This window comes from Tursiops truncatus, chromosome 19 (assembly GCF_011762595.2).
Source record: "Tursiops truncatus isolate mTurTru1 chromosome 19, mTurTru1.mat.Y, whole genome shotgun sequence".
Lineage (NCBI taxonomy): Eukaryota > Metazoa > Chordata > Mammalia > Artiodactyla > Delphinidae > Tursiops > Tursiops truncatus.
In genome coordinates this window covers 30,571,345-30,592,938 of record NC_047052.1, presented here as the reverse complement: position 1 = coordinate 30,592,938, position 21,594 = coordinate 30,571,345, and the positions used below count along the sequence as shown (strand labels likewise).

General features: G+C 39.5%; 1 long non-coding RNA gene across 1 annotated transcript; it reads right to left on the bottom strand.

Annotated features, from left to right (window-relative positions):
* Positions 1-1,073: 1,073 nt before the first annotated feature.
* Positions 1,074-18,038, bottom strand: LOC141277219 (uncharacterized). The gene is made up of 3 exons (XR_012328263.1): positions 17,919-18,038; positions 14,645-14,768; positions 1,074-1,332 (listed from the first exon to the last, which is right to left on the bottom strand). It is a non-coding gene; the product is annotated as an uncharacterized lncRNA (long non-coding RNA).
* Between the last annotated feature and the right edge of the window lie 3,556 nt (positions 18,039-21,594).

The window sequence follows — 21,594 nt, the reverse complement described above, 5'->3', positions numbered from 1 at the left end:
AGCCCTTACTACGGTGACTCTCAGACCTGTGCATGGGCCATTAAATCCTGTGTTTGATTTAATACAGGAGGAGAAGAAAGGTTGGCGCAAAAGTTGCCACTTTTGCAGCCCCTTGGCCCCTTGGGAGAGTTCCACACAGAGGTAAAACGCTTCTGGTATTTGGAGAGACCCCTTTCATGGGCCTGCGGGACTGAGAAAGGTGTGACCAGGGCCACAAGGTAGATGAGGAGGTTTAGACAAAGAAGAGTTCGGTTGTGCACAAGTGAAAGGATTTATGGACTTACCTTGTTGAGACCTCGAGGAGTTTGCGGTCCTAGAAAAAGAGATGGGAGTGAAGAGTCCCCCACCCCCAGTAATGTCTTGTGTTGCCGGGAGGCAATGGCTGATGAGATCTAGGAAAACTGAGGACTAGCAACTTCCAACTTAGAGCTGTTTCTTCTTAGTGCAGTAATTATGGACTGTCATCACCTGTTGCCTCTCTGATCTGCTCTGCCCAAGACCTTAAGTAAGTAAAAGTTGGTCACATACAATAGTGTGCTTGGGAGATGCTGGTGCAACTCCTGACACACCGGAGAGGCCCAAGGCCGGAACGGACAGACATGAGGAGATGAATGACAACAGAGGGTCGGGCTGCAGTGACCACTGACAGGGAACAGATTCTTAACAAACCCTGTCTTCCTCCACCACCTGGGAAAGGTGACTTTTGAAAGTGTGGGAGGGTGGATGGGAGGCCGATCCTGTCACTGCAGAGTGTGTGGGTCAGGGCTGGGACAGGGTGAGGCAGGTGAGGCACTGCCTTGGGCACATTTCAGGGCACGCCCTAAAGATAAATCGTATTTTAATTCAACATTTAAACAATCAAAATACAGAGGTCTATGATGAACGAAATATCAAAATTTTAAATAAAGACAGAGCCAGTGTATTCCTTTTACCTCAGGCTGCAGTATGACCGAGCAATGCATTGTTACGGATCCTGTCTTTACTTAAAATGTTGATAATTCATTCATCATGGTTTTTTTGCATTAATCTATGGTTCTTAAATACTTGCATTAAAATATGACTTACCTTGGGCTTCCCTGGTGGCGCAGTGGTTGGGAGTCCGCCTGCCAATGCAGGGGACACGGGTTCGTGCCCCGGTTCGGGAAGATCCCACATGCCGCGGAGTGGCTGGGCCCGTGAGCCATGGCAGCTGAGCCTGCGCGTCCGGAGCCTGTGTAATCCACGAACCATGGGTTCATGGGGAAGGGCTGCTACCTGGGTGATACATTCTTGCAGACCACCTTCAGAGACTGGTTCACCATTGACAAATGTCTCTCCTCCTGCCCGTTCGTGCTGTGAAGTGACAAAAATTAAACAATTTAGTAACAAGTTTGATTCCTTTATTCAAGGGAAAATAATCCATGGACTGGGGGAGTACCGTGCCTCACAAGCAGTGGGGCACTCTTCCCAAGGGATTTTGGGCAACAGGGAGTTCTATAGATGTTAGAAGAGGCGATGCAGAAGCAGTGCCTGATTGGCTGGTCAGGGCTTTCCTTACAAGGTGCGTGGGTCTTATTTTGTAGGGGAAGGTGAGCTGACTAAAGCTGAGTTGGAGGATTGTGGTTGGTGTATGTTTGGTTTCCTTGACAGTGAGGTGTCTTCCAGGCCACTGGGGCGGCCTCGGTACTGTGGGTCCTGGTACACGAATGACCTTTATCAGTGCCCTGACTAGGACAAGCCCATATTCACACATCCCTCCAGGCAGCCAGGCTGGGGCCTCCCTGAGCACAGATGGTGGGCACAGAGCCAAGGGGCCCTGTGGTCCGAGAGGGAAGTATTTTGGGGAGGGGGTTGATTTGATTTGATGTCTATGGGAACTTTCTTTGGGTCTCTGTTCCCTGACTTCACTGCACATTTCAAAACAACATTCTTTTATGAACAAGCACCAGGACATCAAATACTTCCACACCCGATGCTAGAAGCGCTTCAGGACACGCTGCTTTTTTTTTCTTTTAAATAGTTCCATGTAAAATCAGATGTTAACCCTCTCTGAATAAACCCAAGTGGAAAGGCTTTTTCTTTAATAACACCAATGACAATCAGAACAGGTGCAAAGAATATGTGCCCCTTAACTAGAGAGCACCATGGTTCAGAAGGGAAAACACTAAGTCGTTACACATGTAACAAACAATTTTTACTTACTGATGGTGAGAAAAATGAACAACAAAGCTTCAGGGAAAGTACAGCGGGAAATATATGAGCAGGAAGCATGATTTATGTCTTTGAGTGGGGCCCATTTCTTTTATAGATGTATTTTGTTTTGCATCTTGGTCAACACCAGCTCCGCCCTGCTTTTTAATTATTAAAGCTTGCGTTGGGTGCCATCACATATTGCAGCTTTTTGAAACCTCTTCAGTCAGCAAACCAAGAAATAGACAGAATTCCAGGATTTGTGACTAGAGGGATGTGTACCTATTCTCAGAGTCCTGCAATTACAGAGCGCTGGAGCCAGACGGGATCTTGGAGGTTACAGTCCCCATCTTCGTTGCCCTATACCAGGGCTCTCCAACCCGTGGGCCGTGGCCCGGTACTGGTCCTCGGCCTGTTAGGAACCGGGCTGAACAGCAGGAGGTGAGCGGCGAGTGAGCAAAGCTTCATCTGCCGCTCCCCATTGCTCGCGTTACCGCCTGAACTATTCCCCAGCCCCACCCCCGTCCCCCTTCCGTGGAAAAATTGTCTTCCGCAAAACTGGTCCCTGGTGCCAGAAAGGTTGGGGACCGCTTCCCTACACCAACTCCATTTACTGTAAGGAAAATGAGACTGAGCGGAAGGGGTCCAGGCAGGATCTCACAGTTGACTGGTGGTGGAAATGAATTATTGTCTAAGAGATGATTTGTGGGAAGACTCAAGACCTAGTCTATGCTATCTCTGTGTTTTCATGACTGCTAGGGCTGGAAAAACAGAAAATGAAGCATACTGTACAGTTCGATAAAGTTTCTGCCACATGCTGTAGACTAAAGCAAGTTATATGACCACACTCAACTACAATAAGTGGAATTGGCAATTCTACCATATGCCTAAAGGAGGAAAATCAGAAATATTTGGTGAAGAGCACCAACAATTATGTAATATTTCATTACCTCCATGATGGTGATGTTCAGTCAGAAGTCTTTTACATTATTAATGGCAAGTTTAATGGCTACTTTCTATTCAGTATTGCTTCCCTCGGGCCTGAAGAACTTCCTTTTGTAGTACAGGTCTGCTGGTAGCAAATTCTCTTACCTTTTATTTATAGAAAATATTTTCACTTTGTCTTATTCTTGAAGGATATTTGTTGATGTAGAATTGTGAGTTGGCATTTTTTTCTCTCAGCATTTTAAAGATGTGATTTCCCTGTTTTCTGGCCTCCATTTTTTTCTAATGATAAGCCAGAGATCATTTGTAGCATTCTTCCCCTACATGTAATATGTCATTTATCTTTGGCCGCTCAAGGTTCTCTCTGTAGTTTTAGCTTTCAGCAGATTGACTATGATAATGATAGGTGTGGTTTACCTTTATATATCCTGGTTTGGTTTCTTCAAATATTTTTTCCATTTCATCTCTCCTCTATTTTTAGGATTCCAATTACATGTATACTAGATTTTTTTTATCATATTTTACCACAGATCACTGAGGCTTTGTTCACTTTTGAAAATTTTTTCACTGTGCTCCATAGAGTAGTGTCTACTGATACATTTTTAATCTCACTAACTCTCTTTTGTTATCTACAATCAGCTGTCCATTTTTAATTTTGGATTTTAATTCTTGGTTCTAGAATTTCCACTTGGTTCTTTTTAATTGTTTCTATTTCTCTGCCTAGATTTCCTATTTGTTCCTTTGTTACACAAGCACATTTTTCTTTACATTACTGAGCATAGTTATAATAGCTGCTTTAAAACCCTGTCTGAGAATCCCAACTTCTGGGTCATTTTAGGGTTAGTGTCTCCAATTGGTTACCTTCTCTCTTGAGTATGGATCACATTTTCCTATGTCTTTGTAGGTCTGGTAATTTTGGATAATATCCTGAATATTATGAGTGATATGTTGTAAAGACTGTGAATTCATCATATTCCTCTGAAGATTCTTGATTTCTTTTTTGTTTGTGTGTCTACTTAATGAGCAGTTAATTTGGGTGAATTCAAACTCCAAATTGTACGTCTTCTGTGGTGGACAGCAACTGAAATCTCAGTTTGGTTCTTTTATCCTTAGTTGGACTGCTTGAAATCTGCCCCATGCGCGTGTAGGTCAGAGGCAGCCAGAGATCTGAGCAGAGTTTATACACTAAATTTAGGGCTCCCGCTCTGTGGATCTCTTCTTTTCATGATGTTCCCCCAGCTTCCCGCTTTCTAACTGCTGTGGTCACCCTAAACTCCTCTGATTATTCATGTCTGTGAGACTAAGCGTTTGAGGTTTACCCAGATGCATGGTAGCTGACTAAGGTCTGCCCTCAGGCAAAGAGCTGTGTGTGTGTGTGTGTGTGTGTGTGTGTGTGTGTGTGTGTGTGTGTGTGTGTGTGTGAGAGAGAGAGAGAGAGAGAGAGAGAGAGAGAGAGACAGAGGACAGAGAGACAGAGTGAGACAGAGAGCGAGACAGAGAAGAGAGAGAGATATTTCTCTAGTTTTTACCTGCTTTGGGACTTTCTCCAGCGCATTCATATATTTGGTTTTTTTAATATATTTATCCAGAGGTCAGTTTAGTTGTTATTCTGCCATTACCACAGTGTAATCCTCTTTTTACTTTTTAAGAATATAAAATCTGATAAACATTCACAGTTCTTTTTCCTTCCATTTCATAAAGATTTTCTCTGTGTGTCTTGTGTTCTAGCTGTGTCCCTTCAGAATATCCATACTGAATCATTCGATTCTTCCCTTACTGGGGAGGAATGTGTGCTTGAGAACCTCTCTGTGTAAATCACAAGGGATCTTCTGTCAGCTCTGAGTCTCTCCTCTGTGGAGGACAGGGTGCTGCCAGGTTTGCTGGCTGATGTCTCTGGTCCTGCAACATCTTTCCTCTTATTTATCCACTACAAGTTACTGCCTGACTTCCAAAGTTAAGTTCTCTCTAGATTAATTGGGTCCAGTGTGACAATGGCCCTGAAACCTTACCAGCTTCTGACTCTGGAAATAAAAAATGGAAAATAAAAATAAAAGAATCACACTTTCAAGGTGCAGGTGATTTTAGAACCATTTAGTCAAATATGCTCATATTCAGGTGGAGGTGAAATGTCCAGGAAGTTGGCCTCATTATGGACATGTGGTCAGTTAGGAGGAGAAGTGGCGAACCTCGTTCAGTGGACTCAGCTATCTCTGTTTTCATACAGATTGAAGCTATACTTTTCTACTGTCACCCAAGACTCTTATATGAAAGAGCTTCTTAATAACTAAACAGCTCCAGGGCTTCAAAGAAGCAGAATGTGAGGAAAAAATGGTAGGCTATACCGTAGTTTTAAAAATAGACTTTATTTTTTAGAGCAGTTTTGGGTTCATAGCAAAATTGAGTGCTAAGTACAGAGAGTACAAAATTGTCTTCCCCCATTCCCCCTGCACATGCACAGTCTCCCCTGCCATCAACATTTAGCCCCTGAGTGGTACATTTATTACGTTCGGTGAACTTACATTGACACATCATTAAGTCCATAGTTTACATTAGGGTTCACTCTTGGTGTTGTACATTCTATGGATTTGGACAAATGTATAATGACATGTGTCCACAATTATAGTATCATACAGAGTAGTTTCACTGCCCTTAAAATCCTCTGTGCTCCACCTATTCATCCCTCCTTCCCCCGCTAACTCCTGGCAGCTACAGATCTTTTCTCTGTCTCCATAGTTGTGCCTTTTATAGGATACCATATAGTTGGAATCGAACAGTATGTAGCCTTTTCAGATGGGCTTCTTTCACTTAGTAATATGCATTTAAGTTTTCTTTGTGTCTTTTCAAGGCTTTCATGGTTCATTTCTTTTTAGTACCGAATAACTTTCCATTGTCTGAATGTACCACAGTTTATTTATCCATTCATCCATTGAGGACATCTTGGTTGTTCCAAGTTTTGGCATTTATGAATAAAGCTCCTATAAACATCCGTATATGGGTTTTTGTGTGGACATATGTTTTCAACTCACTTGGGTAAATATCAAGGAGCTTGATTGCTGGGTTGTATGGTAAGAATACGTTTAGCTTTGTAAGAAACTGCCACACTGTCTTGCAAACATTCCACCAGCAAATGCTTGAGAGTTGTTGTGTCACATTCTTGTCAGCATTAGGTGCTGTCAGTTTTCCAGATTTTGGCCATTCTAGCAAGTGTATAGTGGTAACTTGCTGTTATTTTAATTTGTTGTTTTATAGTAACATATGATGTAGAGCATCTTTTTATATGCTTACCACCTATCTGTCTATCTTCTTCGGTGAGGTGTCTGTTCAGATCTCTGGCCCATTTTTAAATTGGGTGGTTTATTTCCTTATTGTTGAGTTTGAAGAGTTCTTTGTATATTTTGGATAACAGTCCTTTATCAGATATCTCTTTTGCAAATATTTTCTCCCAGTCTGTGGTTTATCTTTTCATTCTCTTGACAGTGTCTTTCTCAGAGCAGAAGTTTTAAATTTTAATGAAATCCAGCTTATCAGTGATTTCTTTCATGGATCATGCCTTTGATGCTGTGTCACTGGTTTTAGTAACAAAAACAATGACAATAATAAGACTAACCCAAAGTGGGATGTCAACTGCCATAAAAGCAATCATTTTATATCAGCTAGAGCTCCATGGTAATGTTTTACTCGGCATTTGAGAATCCTTCCATGTAAATCATTCCCATGGACATGTAATATGAAAACATATATATTTACGATTACTTTGTAAATACTGAAGCTATTTCAAGTGAGATGTCTGCAGTAGAAATAGATTAGGCTGCATACGTGAGTCCTGACTTGGGATTAGCAGGCAGAAACCACTCTTTGAGCTGCCGTCCCTGACATTTTGCTTGAACTGAAAGCCAGGTAGTTAGCAACACAGGTGTTTTTCCATTCCCTTGGAAACTAGTAATAGTGTTCTATAGAATGATGCCCTCCTTCACTGTTCCCAGCAGCAGAAACCACAGCTGCTAATGACTATACTCTGCAGACATGTTAATCGTGAGGATGTGTACTAGGAGTGGCTATGCCATGGCAAGAAATGACGGTGATAGTGACAAGAGAGTCACATGCCAAGGAGTTGGCCTCCGGCGAAACACATGTCAAGGAGAACTTTGGGAAGAGAGGTTGGCATTCCTGATCCAAGAGGTACCACAGCCGGGGTGTTTATCAGCCAGTGAGCTCAGATGGATCAGTTAAGTGAAGAAGAACTCCAAGGAAATGGGGGACTTCTTAAAGGTGACATCAGGAACCTCCACAGCAGCACCTTCACAGTATTCTCCTGGTCAAAGTAGTCACGGGCACAGCCCAGATACAAGGGGGAGGAAAAATAGATCCTATCTTTATGGGGGGAGTTTGTGGCTCTCATTAATCCACCACATTTAGTAATTTCTTTTTTTTTTTTTTCTGCCTATTAAGAAGAGCCCAAAATAATGGCACACTTGTGGCTTCAGAGGGACTCTTACTGTGTTGGGTGAAATGGTTCCCCTCTCAGGAAACAGGACCTCACAGAACCTAAGACTGCGGACATGGGAAGTACATATTCTGCAATCGGGTTATGGGGCGTGGTGGTGAAGGGGACACTCCTGCTTCTACCTTTTGGTTTCTGGAGTCATATATTTTAGCCATTGGGGACAGAGGGCCACGCTAGCTAGAGATTCAGTACATAATTTGTATCCCGGAGGACAGTACCTCAACTTGCTCAGTTGTCTCTAAGAAGGAACTTCAGCTGGGCCTGCAATAGGGCATTCCTTCGTTCTCGGAGGGTGGCTGCCTCTGGGCACTGCAATATTTGGTAGAAGCAGTCACCCCTCCTCTTCTGTGAAAGGAATCCCTTGAGCGGAGGCAATGTGATGTGGGATCTCATCTGGTAAATCAGACATTCTGTTTTTCTTTTTTTAATTGGAGTGTAATTGCTTTACAATGTTGTGTTAGTTTCCGCTGTACAATGAAGTGAATCAGCTATATGCGTACATAGATACCCTCCCTCTTGGACCTCCCTCAACGCCCCACCTCCACCCCCATCCCACCCATCTAGGTCATCACAGAATACTGAGCTGAGCTTCCTGTGCTATACAGCAGGTTCCCATTAGTTATCTTGGTAAATCAGAAATTCTGTTATCCCTCCAATGGTGGTACTGGTGGAGGCATTGTGGACAGGGAAGACAAACACATATCCAGAGGAGATAGCAATTCAAGGAAGAACAAATTTCTGCCCCCTCCAAAGTGGAAAAAGTCCACCATAAGCAAGCTGCTATCAGTGGCTGGCTGGTCTCTTTGAGAGATGGTACCATATAGAGGGCTCAGTGTTAGTCTGTGCTACCGGCAGCCTGAGCAGTTGCCAGGACCAGCTGTGGTGAAGGGAGGCCATCATCTGAGCCCACACACATCCATCCCTGTCCTTTGGGGCATCCTTAAGTGAGGCTTGGTGTGGCAGCAATCCATTTTGAGCTCACATCAACAAACTGGGCCTACTGATCCATAAATCAAACTCAAGATTTTTTTCTCCCTGATATCTGGTAGTAGCAAAGGGCCTTCCTGACCCATGAGACCATAGGTGTGAGTCAAGGACACGGCATTGGTGTAACCCAGTCAGGTGGCATGGGAGTTTGGGCCATTTGTTTGTAGATCTTATGAGCACTCTCTGGATTGCCTGATCCCAAAGGTGTCATCATTTCAATCATGCAGTGGATTGCTGTAGCATGTGTACAGGCTAAGTAAACTCCTACAGGTGTTCACAGCTTTAGAGAAGTCGCAGAGCACACAGCAAAGAACACAGTATACACCTCAGGCAAAATGCTGTTACAGTGGAGTGAGTTGAAGCTGTCACAGAACTGGCCACCAAAGCCACAGCTGGAATCTGAGATGTGGCAGCACGGATGTGAGATGGGGCCCCAGAGGCATCCAGTATCTTTGCACCCCATCTACTTTGGTTCTGATTTAGATTCTCTGCCCCTGACTCTATCAATTTTTGGTCAGATGGGGAAAGCAGAGCAAGAGATCTCGGAGAATCTCTAGCCATTGAAAAACTACATGACACCCATCATACATTCCCTTCTGTTAAAACACTTCATGTCAAGTTTTACTTTGTTGTTCCCAACCTGTGAAGCTTTTATTTCTATATGAATGCCCGATTTTGTCCCCTTTTGTATTCCTGTAGAATGATTTTGGAGCTCCAAAGTATACTCTTTTGCAGTTCCTACTGATTTTTCTTTGAATCGAGAAATCTGTTCCATTCACTGTAGATCACTATACTTATCAATATAAAACCCAAAGACATTCAGTTGGTTCCTGACATCAGTCTCCAAGTCTCCAATTCCTCATTCTTAAGAAACTGATAACTCTAAACCAATGTTACCAAGAGGTAAGTTATACATCCTCCTTTAGTGTTTCTCACGTTGGCCTTGTTCTACTCAATGTATGCTAGAATGTGTCCTGGTTTTTGGGTTTAGTTTCTGATTCCTAGTTGCGGTTTTAACTAACGCATCACTCTTATACTCCCACCCACCCGCCTGCCCTTTTCTTCTCCCTCCACCCTTCCAAATCGTTGTTAGCACTCTGACGTGCATCCTTCCATACGTTTGTCCCTTCTCCTATAATCTTGTATTTATGTACACATAGTGTCAGACAATGTTCCCATTCTTCTTTGCTAGTAGAATCCTGATTCTATTTGTGATACAAGGTGCTTAGTCTGGCAATGGGTCACGATTGGCCCAACGCAATCATGATAATCCTTTCCTCATATTTCCTGGCTTACCTTGGAGCTAGAGGTAGCCATGTGACCCAGTTTTGGCCAATGAAATGTTAGTGGAAGTTAGGTGGGTTTTGCTGACTCGTTTGCCCTTTTGCCCTTCTCCCTGTGTAGAATGCGCATATGATGCCTGTAGGTGCTATTGGCATCTTGTGGCCTTGCAGTGATACGTCAACATATTAAAGATGGTGGAGTAGACATATAGAAAGGATCTGGGTCTTTCAAGACCATACTAAGCTACCAAGCCAATGCTAGAAGCTGTCTACATCTAGACTACCAATCATGGAAGAAAAATAAAACACTATTTGTTTAAACCACTCTTAGTCTAGTTTATTGTTTTCTTGTACGCAAAAGCATTTATGACTGATACAAGTTGCATATGGGTGAACACACAAATTTTTTGCTCTTCAATTTATAAAAGTATGATCATATTATATATATTTCTCTTACTTTATGGTATCTTGCTTTAGATCCTTCATAATACATAATATAAATAAATAAATATATAAATAAATTCTTTGAGAATTCCCTGGCAGTCCAGTGGTTAGGAATCCTCACTTCTACTGCAGGTATGGGTTCGATTCCTGGTTGGGAAACTAAGATCCCACATGCCATGCAGCATGGCCAATAAACAAACAAACACACCTAGTGGTGGTCCAGTGGCTAAGATTCCACGCTCCCAATGCAGGGAGCCTGGGTTTGATACCTGGTCAGGGAACTAGATCCCACATGCATGCTGCAACTAAAGATTCTGTATGCCACAACTAAAAAGATTGCACACGCAGAAACTAATGATCCCGCATGCCCAATGAATATCCCGCATGCTGCAACTAAGACCTGGCACAGCATAAATAAATAAATAAATATTTTAAAATAAACAATACATAATAGAAATCTCTCTAAGTCAATGGGTATAGCTCTAATTTATTATTTAATAACATTTAATTAATTATTTTAGATAGATAATATTAGCACATGGTTCAAAAATCCAAAATGTATAAATGGAAAATGGTGTAGCCACTTTGGAAAACTGGTAGTTCCTCAAAAAGTTAAACATAGTTACCATACAATCTAGAAATTCCACAACTAGGTATATACCCAAGAGTAATGAAAACATACCTCCACGGAAATACTTGTACACAAATGTTCATAGCAGCATTATTCATAATTGCCCAGAAGTGGGAAAAAAACCAAAATATCTATCAACTGATGAGTGAATAAACAAAGTGTACTATAGTCATACAATGGAATATTATTTAGCAATAAAAATGAATGAAATACTAATGCATGCTACAATGTGAACGAACCTTGAAAATGTTATTTAATGAAAGAAGCCAGTCACAAAACCACATATTATGATTCCATTTATGTGAAATATATAGAATACGCAAATCCACAGAGACAGAAAGTAGATTAGTGGTTACCTGGGGCTGAGGGTAGGGAAGCTGGGAATGGAGAATGATTGCTACGTATTGGGTTGGCCAAAAAGTGCCTTCAGTTTTTAAAAATAAAAGACACATCTTTCATTTTCACCAAGAACTTTATTGAACAACGTATTCACCCTTTTATTCTACTACCTTCTGCCATTTTTCAGGCAACTTCATAATTCCATCTTCCCAAAATTTTTTATCTTGTTGAGCAAAGAACTGTTCCAGATGCCTTTTACAGTCTTCCAGGGAATTGAAATTTTTTCCATTAAGAGAATTTTGTAAAGACCGAAGTAAATGGAAATCCGAAGGTACAATGTCTGGTGAATATGGTGGATGAATCAGAACTTGCCAACCAAGCTGCAACAGTTTTTGCCTGGCCATCAAAGAAACATGCGGTCTTGCGTTATCCTGATGGAAGATTATGCATTTTCTTTTGACTAATTCTGGATGCTTTTCGTGGAGTGCTGCTTTCAGATGGTCTAATTGGCAGCAGTTCTTGTTGGAATTAATTGTGTGGTTTTCCGGAAGGAGCTCATAATAGAGGACTCCCGTCCAATCCCACCATATACACAACACCACCTTCTTTGGATGAAGACTGCCCTTTGGTGTGGTTGGTGGTGGTTCATTTCTCTCGCCCCACGATCTCTTCTGTTCCACCTTGTTGTACGGTATCCACCTTTCATCGCCCGTCACAGTTTGTTTTAAAAATGGAACGTTTTCATTACATTTAAGTAGAGAATCACATGCAGAAATACGGTTAAGAAGGGTTTTTCTTTGCTTAACTTACGTTGAACCCAAACATCAAAGCGATTCACGTAACCAAGCTGGTGCAAATGATTTTCAATGCCTCATTTGGATATTTTGAGTATGTCAGCTATCTCCCGCGTGGTATAAAGCTGACCATTCTCAATTAATGTCTCAATTTGATTGCTATCAACTTCAACTTGTCTACCCAACAAAGGAGCATCGTCCAGCGAGAAATCTCCAGCACGAAACTTCACAAACCACTTTTGACAAGTTCGATCAGTCACAGCACCTTCTCCATACACTGCACAAATCTTTGTTTTGCGTTTTGGTTGTGTTTTTACCTTTCTTGAAATAATAAAGCATAATATGCCGAAAATTGTTGCTTTTTTTCCTTCCATCTTCAATATTAAAATGGCTACACAAAAATTCACCAATTTTGATGTCTTTTTTAAAATGCATGCTGATATGTCAGCTGTCACATACAATCTAACAAAATTGTTTCAATGAAGTTAAAGACAACTATGTGCTACCAGAGCCATCTTACAGAAAAAATCGAACAAACCTTTTGGCTAAGCCAATATATGTGTTTTCTTTTTGGAGTGCTGAAAATGTTCTAAAATTTGATTTTGGTGATCATTGCAGAACTCTGGAATATGTTAAAAATCACTTAGGGGGCTTCCCTGGTGGCGCTGTGGTTGAGAGTCCGCCTGCTGATGCACGGGACGCGAGTTCGTGTCCCGGTAAGGGAAGATCCCACATGCCGCGGAGCGGCTGGGCCCGTGAGCCATGGCCTCTGAGCCTGCGAGTCCTGAGCCTGTGCTCCGCAACGGGAGAAGCCACAACAGTGAGAGGCCCGCGTATCGCAAAAAAAAAAAAAAAAAAAAAAAAAAAAAAAAAAAATCACTGAGGGACTTCCCTGGTGGTCCAGTGGTTAAGAATCCGCCTTCCAAGGCAGGGGACATGGGTTCAATCCCTGGTGGGGGAACTAAGATCCCATATGCCGCGGGGCTACTGAGCCCGTGCGCCTCAACTAGAGAGCCCGCGTGTCGCAAACTATGGAGCCCACGCACTCTGGAGCCCATGAGCCACAACTAGAGAGAAGCCCGCGTGCCGCAACGGAGAGCCTGCATGCTGCAATGAAGATCCCGTGCCGCAACCAAGACTCGACGTAGCCAAAAAAAAAATAAATAAATAAAAATCACTTAACTGTATAGTTTAAATGGATGAACTTTATGGTATGTGAAATATTATCTCAATATAGCTGTATGTAATACACAAATGGAAGCAAAGTAAAAAGTAAGGTTTTTTCCTACCTCTTCCCCTAGCTGCCAATTCCGTTTCCCAGAAGCTACCACTTATCAACTTCTTATAGTTCAAAAGATATTTTATTTATATTCAAGCACATTTACATATGTGTTTTTTTGTTTGTTTGTTTGTTTTTGTTTTGCGGTACGCGGGCCTCTCACTGCTGTGGCCTCTCCCGTTGCGGAGCACAGGCTCCGGACGCGCAGGCCCAGCGGCCACGGCTCACCGGCCCAGCCGCTCCGCGGCACGCGGGATCCTCCCGGACTGGGGCACGAACCCGTGTTCCCTGCATCGGCAGGCGGACTCCCAACCACTGCGCCACCAGGGAAGCCCTACATATGTGTTTTTTTTAACATCTTTATTGGAGTATAATTGCTTTACAATGGTGTGTTAGTTTCTGCTTTATAGCAAAGTGAATCAGTTATACATATACATATGTCCCCATATCTCTTCCCTCTTGCATCTCCCTCCCTCCCACTCTCCCTATCCCACCCCTCTAGGTGGTCACAAAGCACCTAGCTGATCTCCCTTTGCTATGTGGCTGCTTCCCACTAGCTATCTATTTTTACATTTGGTAGTGTATATGTGTATATGTCCATGCCACTCTCTCACTTTGTCCCAGCTTACCCTTCCCCGTCCCCGTACCCTCAAGTCCATTCTCTGGTAGGTCTGCGTCTTTATTCCCATCTTGCCCCTAGGTTCTTCATGACTTATTCCCATCTTGCCCCTAGTTTCTTCATGACCAATTTTTTTTTTTACATTCCATATATATGTGTTAGCATACGCTATTTGTTTTTCTCTTTCTGACTTACTTCACTCTGTATGACAGACTCTAGGTCCATCCACCTCACTACAAATAACTCCATTTCATTTCTTTTTATGGCTAAGTAATAGTCCATTGTATACATGTGCCACATCTTCTTTATCCATGCAGTCACTATGGAGAACAGTATGGAGGTTCCTTAAAAAACTAAAAATAGAACTACCATATGACCCAGCAATCCCACTACTGGGCATATACCCTGAGAAAACCATAATTCAAAAAGAATCATGTACCAAAATGTTCATTACAGCTCTATTTACAATAGCCAGGACATGGAAGCAACGTATATGTTTTTATGTAATTTATTGCATAAACTGTTCTTTACCTTATGTTTTCACTTAAAAATGTATTTGGAACACATAGACACAGAGAGGAGAATGCCCTGTTGAGACAGGAGCAGACTGGAGTGATGGGTCTACAAGCCAAGGAATGCCAAGGACTTACCAGTAACCACCGGAAGCTAGGAGACAGGCATGGAACAGATTCTTCCCTGAAGTCTTCATGGGGACTATGGCCCTGCCAACACCTTGGTTTCAGACTTCTAGCCTCTAGAACTCTAAGTAAGTTTCTGTTGTTTTAAGCCAAAAATCAAACAAAAATATATCTTAGAGAGCATTCCATATAAGTCATCTTTTAAATAGTGGCATGATATTCAGTTTCATGACCATAAGATCCATAATTTATTGGATGAATTCCCAATTGGATATTTAGGGCATTTCCAATTTTTCCTTTTTAAACAAATAATGAAATAAAAATGTTGTCCAAGATTATTTCTTACATTTGCAAGTACATCTCTGGGATAATGTCTTCAAAGTGAAATTACTGGATTAAAAGACATGTATGTTAAATTTTGATAGAATTGCCAAACTGATCACCACAGCGTTTGTGGGAAATTACCCTCCTGCTAGTAATATGTGAATGTGCCTGTTCCCTATAGCCCTGCTAGCACTATAAAATTTTTGATCTTGTCAATCTGGTAGTTGAAAAATTATATCTCATTGTGGTTTTTATTTGCATTTTTTAATTATGAGCATGTTGAGTATCTTTTCCATGTTTAATACCATCATCAATATAATTACATTCAACAATGTTATATTCACTTCATTAAGTCAGTTGAAGTTTCTTTTGTGTAAATTATTCATAACATTTTTACCCATTTTTCTACACATTGTTGTTCTTTTTCTTACTGTTTTTAGGAGCTCTTTATATATTAAGAAAATTAGCTATTTGCTCCATTTTTAGCAAATATTTTTCGAAGTTTTTCATTTGTTTTTGATTTTATGATTTTTTTTCTTTGGCTATGAAGAAAATTTTATTTTTTGTAGCAAAGTTATTATTATTTCATTTCATACCTCCTGGATTTTGTGTCCTACTTATAGAGGCTATCCCCACTGGAGATTGCAAAAATAATTATTTATTTACTTCTAGTTCAAATATGGTTTCATTTTTTACATGTATATATTTGTAGAATCTATTATGCTTTAACGTATGAGTAGGGATCCAATCATTTCTTTTTACTAGATGCCCTTTCATTGCTTCCAACATCATTACTGAATAGCTTACTTCTCTCCATTAATTTAATAAGCCACCTTTGCTGTGCCAACTTCTTGTATGTATTTGGGTCTGTTTCTAGACATTCTGAGCCACACTGCATTTCTGGAATAAACACCTCTTGATCATGGTGTATTTTATATATAGTTAAATGTGGTGGTCAATTCTATTTGGTAACATTTTACTTGGGATTTTTGCTTCAATATTCATGTGGGATTACTTTCTAGTTTTCTTTTGAGTATGTGTGTGCAGTGTTTATTGGGTTTGCAAAACAGTGATATATTCACTTCTTTAAAAGATTATGGAAATTTTCTTTCTTTTTACATCTCTAAAACAGTTTGAATAGCATTAAAATTATCTAGTCTTTGAAGGCCTATGAGAATTCATCTGTAAAACCTTCTGGGTCTAGTGCTTTTTTGGATTAACTCTTTAATAACTGTATTTCTTCCATGGAAATTGATCTTTTAAGCTTTCTATCTCTACTAGGGTTAATTTTGTTAAGCTGTATTTTCTAGAAAATCATCCACTTCATCTAGGTTTTCAAATGTATATGCATAGAATTGTGCAACTTAGATTCCTGACATTTTATCAATAGAATAGCCACTGATTCAGTAGTTAATCTCCAGTTGTCATGTTTTAATCTGTACTTGTGCTTTCTCTCTTTTATAATAATTAGATCTGTTTTGTTGATTTTTTTTCAAAGAAAGATCTTTTTATTTATTTCTACTATTTGGTTTTAAACTCAAGTATTTCTGCTTTTATCCTTGCTGTTTCCTTCTCTCTACTTTCTAGATTTCCTTTTTGTTCCTTTTCTAATTTTTGAGATAGATATTTAATTCATTTATTGTTACACTTTCACTTTGATTCTTATAAATATTTAATCTATTTTAAATAGATTAAATTTTAAAGAGAATTGCATTCTCTTTTTACCTTTGTTTTAATTGTATCTCAAAGACTGACATATAGTGTTTTTAGAATCATTATTTTTAAGAGAAATTGTTCAGTTTCCATTTATATTTCCCTTTTGACTAAAGAATTTTTTGATAATTTAAAATTTTCCAGATGGAGAAGACCTCGTGCCTTTTGATTTTATTGATTTTCAGTCTAATTGCATTGTGATAACATAATGTTGTTAGTTTGCATTATTTTTATTTGAAAGAACTTACTGATGTTTTCTTGGTGACCTCACATGTCAATTTTCATGAATGTTTCTTGTGTATTTGAAAAGAAGAAATATTCTCTTTAATAAGGGTGAAGAGTTCAATATATGTTTATAAGATCTACCTTGGAATTATGTTGTTTAGATTTTCTATATATTTATTTATTTAGCCTATTTGCTTTGTCTTGAACTAAGAATGGATCTTACAAGTCTCTTCTAAATGTATTTCCATATGTTTCTCTTCTGTATTCTGTATGAAGGCTGCTGCTATGTTCTTTGATACATAGTTATGAGTAACTTTTATATCTTCACTGTGAATTATGGCCTTTAGTTATATAAAGTGTCCTTCTTTGTCTCATTAAGAACAATTCCCTCCATGAATTTCATCTTGTCAAGATAACAAGTTCACAATCTCTGATTTCTTTATGCGCATTTGCCTGGTTATAATTTTACCTACCCTTTTAATTTTATTACACTTTGTTTTAGGAGTGTCTCTTACAGTATAGAGTTGAATTTCGCCTTGAAGGACAATCTGAAAATCTTTTCTCCTAAGTTAGTTAAGACCATTTACATTTATTGTTACAACTTAAATACTTGATCTTATCTCTGTCCTATTGTTTTATGCTGTGTTTACTATGTGTTTTTCATTCTCTGGGTTTTGTTTTGTTTTTTAGTTTTAAAAAAATGTTGGTGATTAGAATGATTTGTGGTTCTTGTTTTAGTATCTTTCCACTAATATCTTTACATAATGCCCATGTTTTCTTTATTTAGGCTTCAACTATCTGATATGTCTGCTTTAAGTGATATCTTTGACTCTCACCTATAATTTATGTGAAACCAAAACGAATTATTCTACTTTCCCATTTCTTTTTCCCTTTTCCCCTCTTAAAAAAAAGGTGTTATATCTACTTTGCCAGAGCATATAATTATTTGCTACATACTATTCTTCCATCTTGTCCCCACCTTTCATTGGTCTAAGATCTATAGTTAAATACAGTCAGTGCTTACCACCAGTCTTTTAAACAGTTTCCTCATTCATCTCTTAGTTGGACAAAAGTGGTCTTCCAGTAGATTCCTCAGGAAGGACTCATTAGTACAATACTCCCTGAATTCTTGTCTAAAATTTTTTTTTTCTATAAACAAGCACATGAAAAGATGTACAACATCATTAGTCACTAGGGAACTACAAATCAAAACCATAATGAGGTACCACCTCACACCTGACAAGAATGACTATTAAGAATTTAATATTTTAAATCTTTGCAAGTGTTGCAAGGATGTGGAGAAACTGGAATGCTTGAATGTTGCTAGTGGGAATGTAGGATGGTGCAGTTGTTATGAAAAGCAGTTGGTCAGTTCCTCAAGAAATTAAGTAGAATTGTCACATGACCCAGCAATTGCACTTCTAGATTTATACCCCAAAGAGTTGACAGCAGGTACTCAAACAAATGTTTGTACCAAAATGTTCATAGGAGCAATGTTCACTTAGCCAAAAGGTAGAAACAACCCAAATGTCCATCAATGGATAAATGGACAAACAAATAGTGGTTATTAACACAATGGAATATTATTCAGCCTCGAAAAAGGAATGAAGTACTGATACATGTTACAATGTGGATGAACCTCAACAACACTATGCTAAGTGAAAGAAGCCAGACACAAAAGGTCACATATTGTATGATTCCATTTCCATGAAATACCCAGAATAGGTAAATCCATAGAAACAGAAAGCAGATGAAGGATTGCCAAGGGCTGGGGAGAGGGTAATAGGGTGTAAATGCTTAACGTATGCAGGGTTTGTATATTTATGGAAGCGTTTTGAAACTCTATAGAGGTGGTGGTTGCACAACACTGTGAATGTGTTAAATGCCACTGAATTGTTCACTTTAAAATAGATAATTTTATGTTATGTGAATTTCACCATAATAAAAATTGGTTTTCTATAGCCTTGATATTTGAAGGATAGCAGAGTTGGACTAAAAAAATCCTTGGTTCACACTTCATTTGAGTTATTTGATGAGTATTTCACTACTCTTGCTTTTGTGATTTGCTCTTGCAAAATCTAATGCCAACCAGATTTTGTTTTCTTTATAAGTTACTTTTTTTTTGCCTGGAGGACCAGAGGGTATTCTTTCTTTAACTTTAAAGCCTCCTTGTTTTGTTAGGATATGTTTCAGAGTTGACTGTTTTGAAACAATTTTCACACATGGTGGACCCTTTCAGTACGTAGATTCAGGTCTTCTTTTATTTCAGGAAAGCTTACTTATGTTTGCCTGTCTATATTGTAGCTATCATTTTCTCACTGATTCTACCTATTTCTTTAATTTCATTTTCTTGGCTCCTTTCATTTCTACCCACTGTCATCCTTAGTCTATTTTCAGTCATATTTATTTTCTCTTAGGTACATTATAATTTAGTCATTTCAAGGTTAATTTTTTTTCTTCAATTTCTTTCCTAACATCAGTTCCCATTCTATAAGTTCCAGTTTGTCTAGTTTATTTTTATATTCCCGATCTGTTTTTTTTCCTATCTGCAACTGCTTTTTGAATTATATTTAATTCATGTTGGAATACTGTATTACATTTTCTTTTGCATCAGGCCTGGTTTTCTTTATTTCTTCTGGAGTTTTGCATCTACTGAAACATTTTTCTTAAACTTAAAAAAATTGAAATATAACATAAATTCAGAAAGTAATTATCAATAGCTGATCACCATGCTTCACTTTTTTCCCCACCATCTTAATCCACCATCACTAAGAATCTATCACATGCTAGGGTTTATCACAACACAACTTACCATAAATCATGTCATCCTTTTTGCCATTTGATTAGCGAGTGACCCAGTTTCAGAGTCCCATCATGATGTTCCACTTTCTAGGGCCATTTCTGGTATCTACCCTTAGCCTGGGTTCCCCCAAAGCAGGGTCTGAAACAGGGGCTTGCATGCAGGTACTTTATTTGGGAAATGATCCCAGTGAGAGGAGAGAGGGTCTGGGAGGAGTAAAATAGAAGGAAAAGCCAATGCGAAGTTGTATTATCAGGTTGTTCACTTCTATGAGTGATGGGGCTTATTCTTGCTGGAACCCTATAGAATGCACCTCAGGGTTTTCCATCAGAAGGATGAAAAGGGGGAGTATTGGCTCCTGACTGGCTCCTGACTGCTACTGGCCAACAGTTCCCCTGGGGAGTTGACTTCCTTGGTTGTGAATAAAAGATGGGGAAGGAGAACATGAAGTTCGGCCCAAGAAATATTTCATACTATTTTCTAATGGCTTCCACTCTTTCAGTTAAGAAGTCACCTTTAGGGCTTCCCTGGTGGCGCAGTGGTTGAGAGTCCGCCTGCCGATGCAGGGGACACGGGTTCGTGCCCCAGTCCGGGAAGATCCCACATGCTGCGGAGCGGCTGCGCCGGTGAGCCATGGCCGCTGAGCCTGCGCGTCTGGAGCCTGTGCTCCACAACGGGAGAGGCCACAGCAGTGAGAGGCCCACGTACAGCTAAAAAAAAAAAAAAAAAAAAAAAAAAAAAGAAGTCACCTTTAGTCTTAGTGTTGTCTTTTGTCTCTGACTTTTAAGATTTTGTCTTTGGTTTTCAACAGTTTTTCTATGATGTGCTTCAAGTAACTTTGTTTATCCAGCTTGAGTATACAGGATTAATTCATTCTTGTAACTGTGTAGTCTGGAAAATTCTTAGCTATTATTTGTTGGAATATTGATTCTAATTCTCTTTTTCCTCTATGGGACTTCAATTATGTGTACAGGCCTACTTAGTTTTTTTTACTGTGCTTTGCAGATTTTTTTTTTTTTTTTTTTTAAATTGAAGGTTTGTGGCAACCCTATATTGAGCAAGTCTACTGGTGCCATTTTCCCAACAACATCTTCTCATTTCATGTCTGTGTCACATTTCGGTAATTTTCATATTTCAAGCTTTTTCATTATTATTATATTTGTTATGATGATCTCTAATCTGTGATCTTTGATGTTACTATTGCAAAAAGATTATGGCTCACCGAAAGCTCAAATGATAGTCAACATTTTTTAGTAATAAGGTCTTTTTAAAAAGGTATGTACATGTTTTTATTTTTTAGACATAATGCTATTGCACACTAAATAGACTACAGTATACCGTAAACATAACTTTTATATGCACTGGGGAATCAAAAAATTTGTGACTCACTTTATTGTGATATTCACTTTATTGTGGTGGTCTGGAATCAAACTTGCAAGTATCTCCAAGGTATGCCTGTATAACTTTCCACACAATCCCAAGTCTATGAACTGCCCCCTCTTTTTTTCTTCAGTATTTTCCATTTTTCTTCCCATGCATCCAAATTGATATTTTCTTGATTTTTTTTTTTTTAGAGTTTCCTCTCTTCAATCGTGTCTGATTTGCTGTTGGATACTGACCTAATGAATTCTTAGTTCATAGATGAAGTTCCTGGATGATGATTCCATTATCTGAATTACCTATGGGTGTTTCACTTGTCTGCTTAGTCTTAGTCTTCGGTCATGTGGTCTTGTCTCCTTACGTGCCTAGTTAATTTTATAAATGTATCAAGCACTATACATAAAAAACGTAGAAATAATTTGAGCCTGGGGGATTTACTGGGGCTCCTAGTCCTCAGTGGACCCTAAATTGCAACTTTTATTCTTCAAAGCCCTGAGAGTCTGTTGGAAGCTCTATTCAG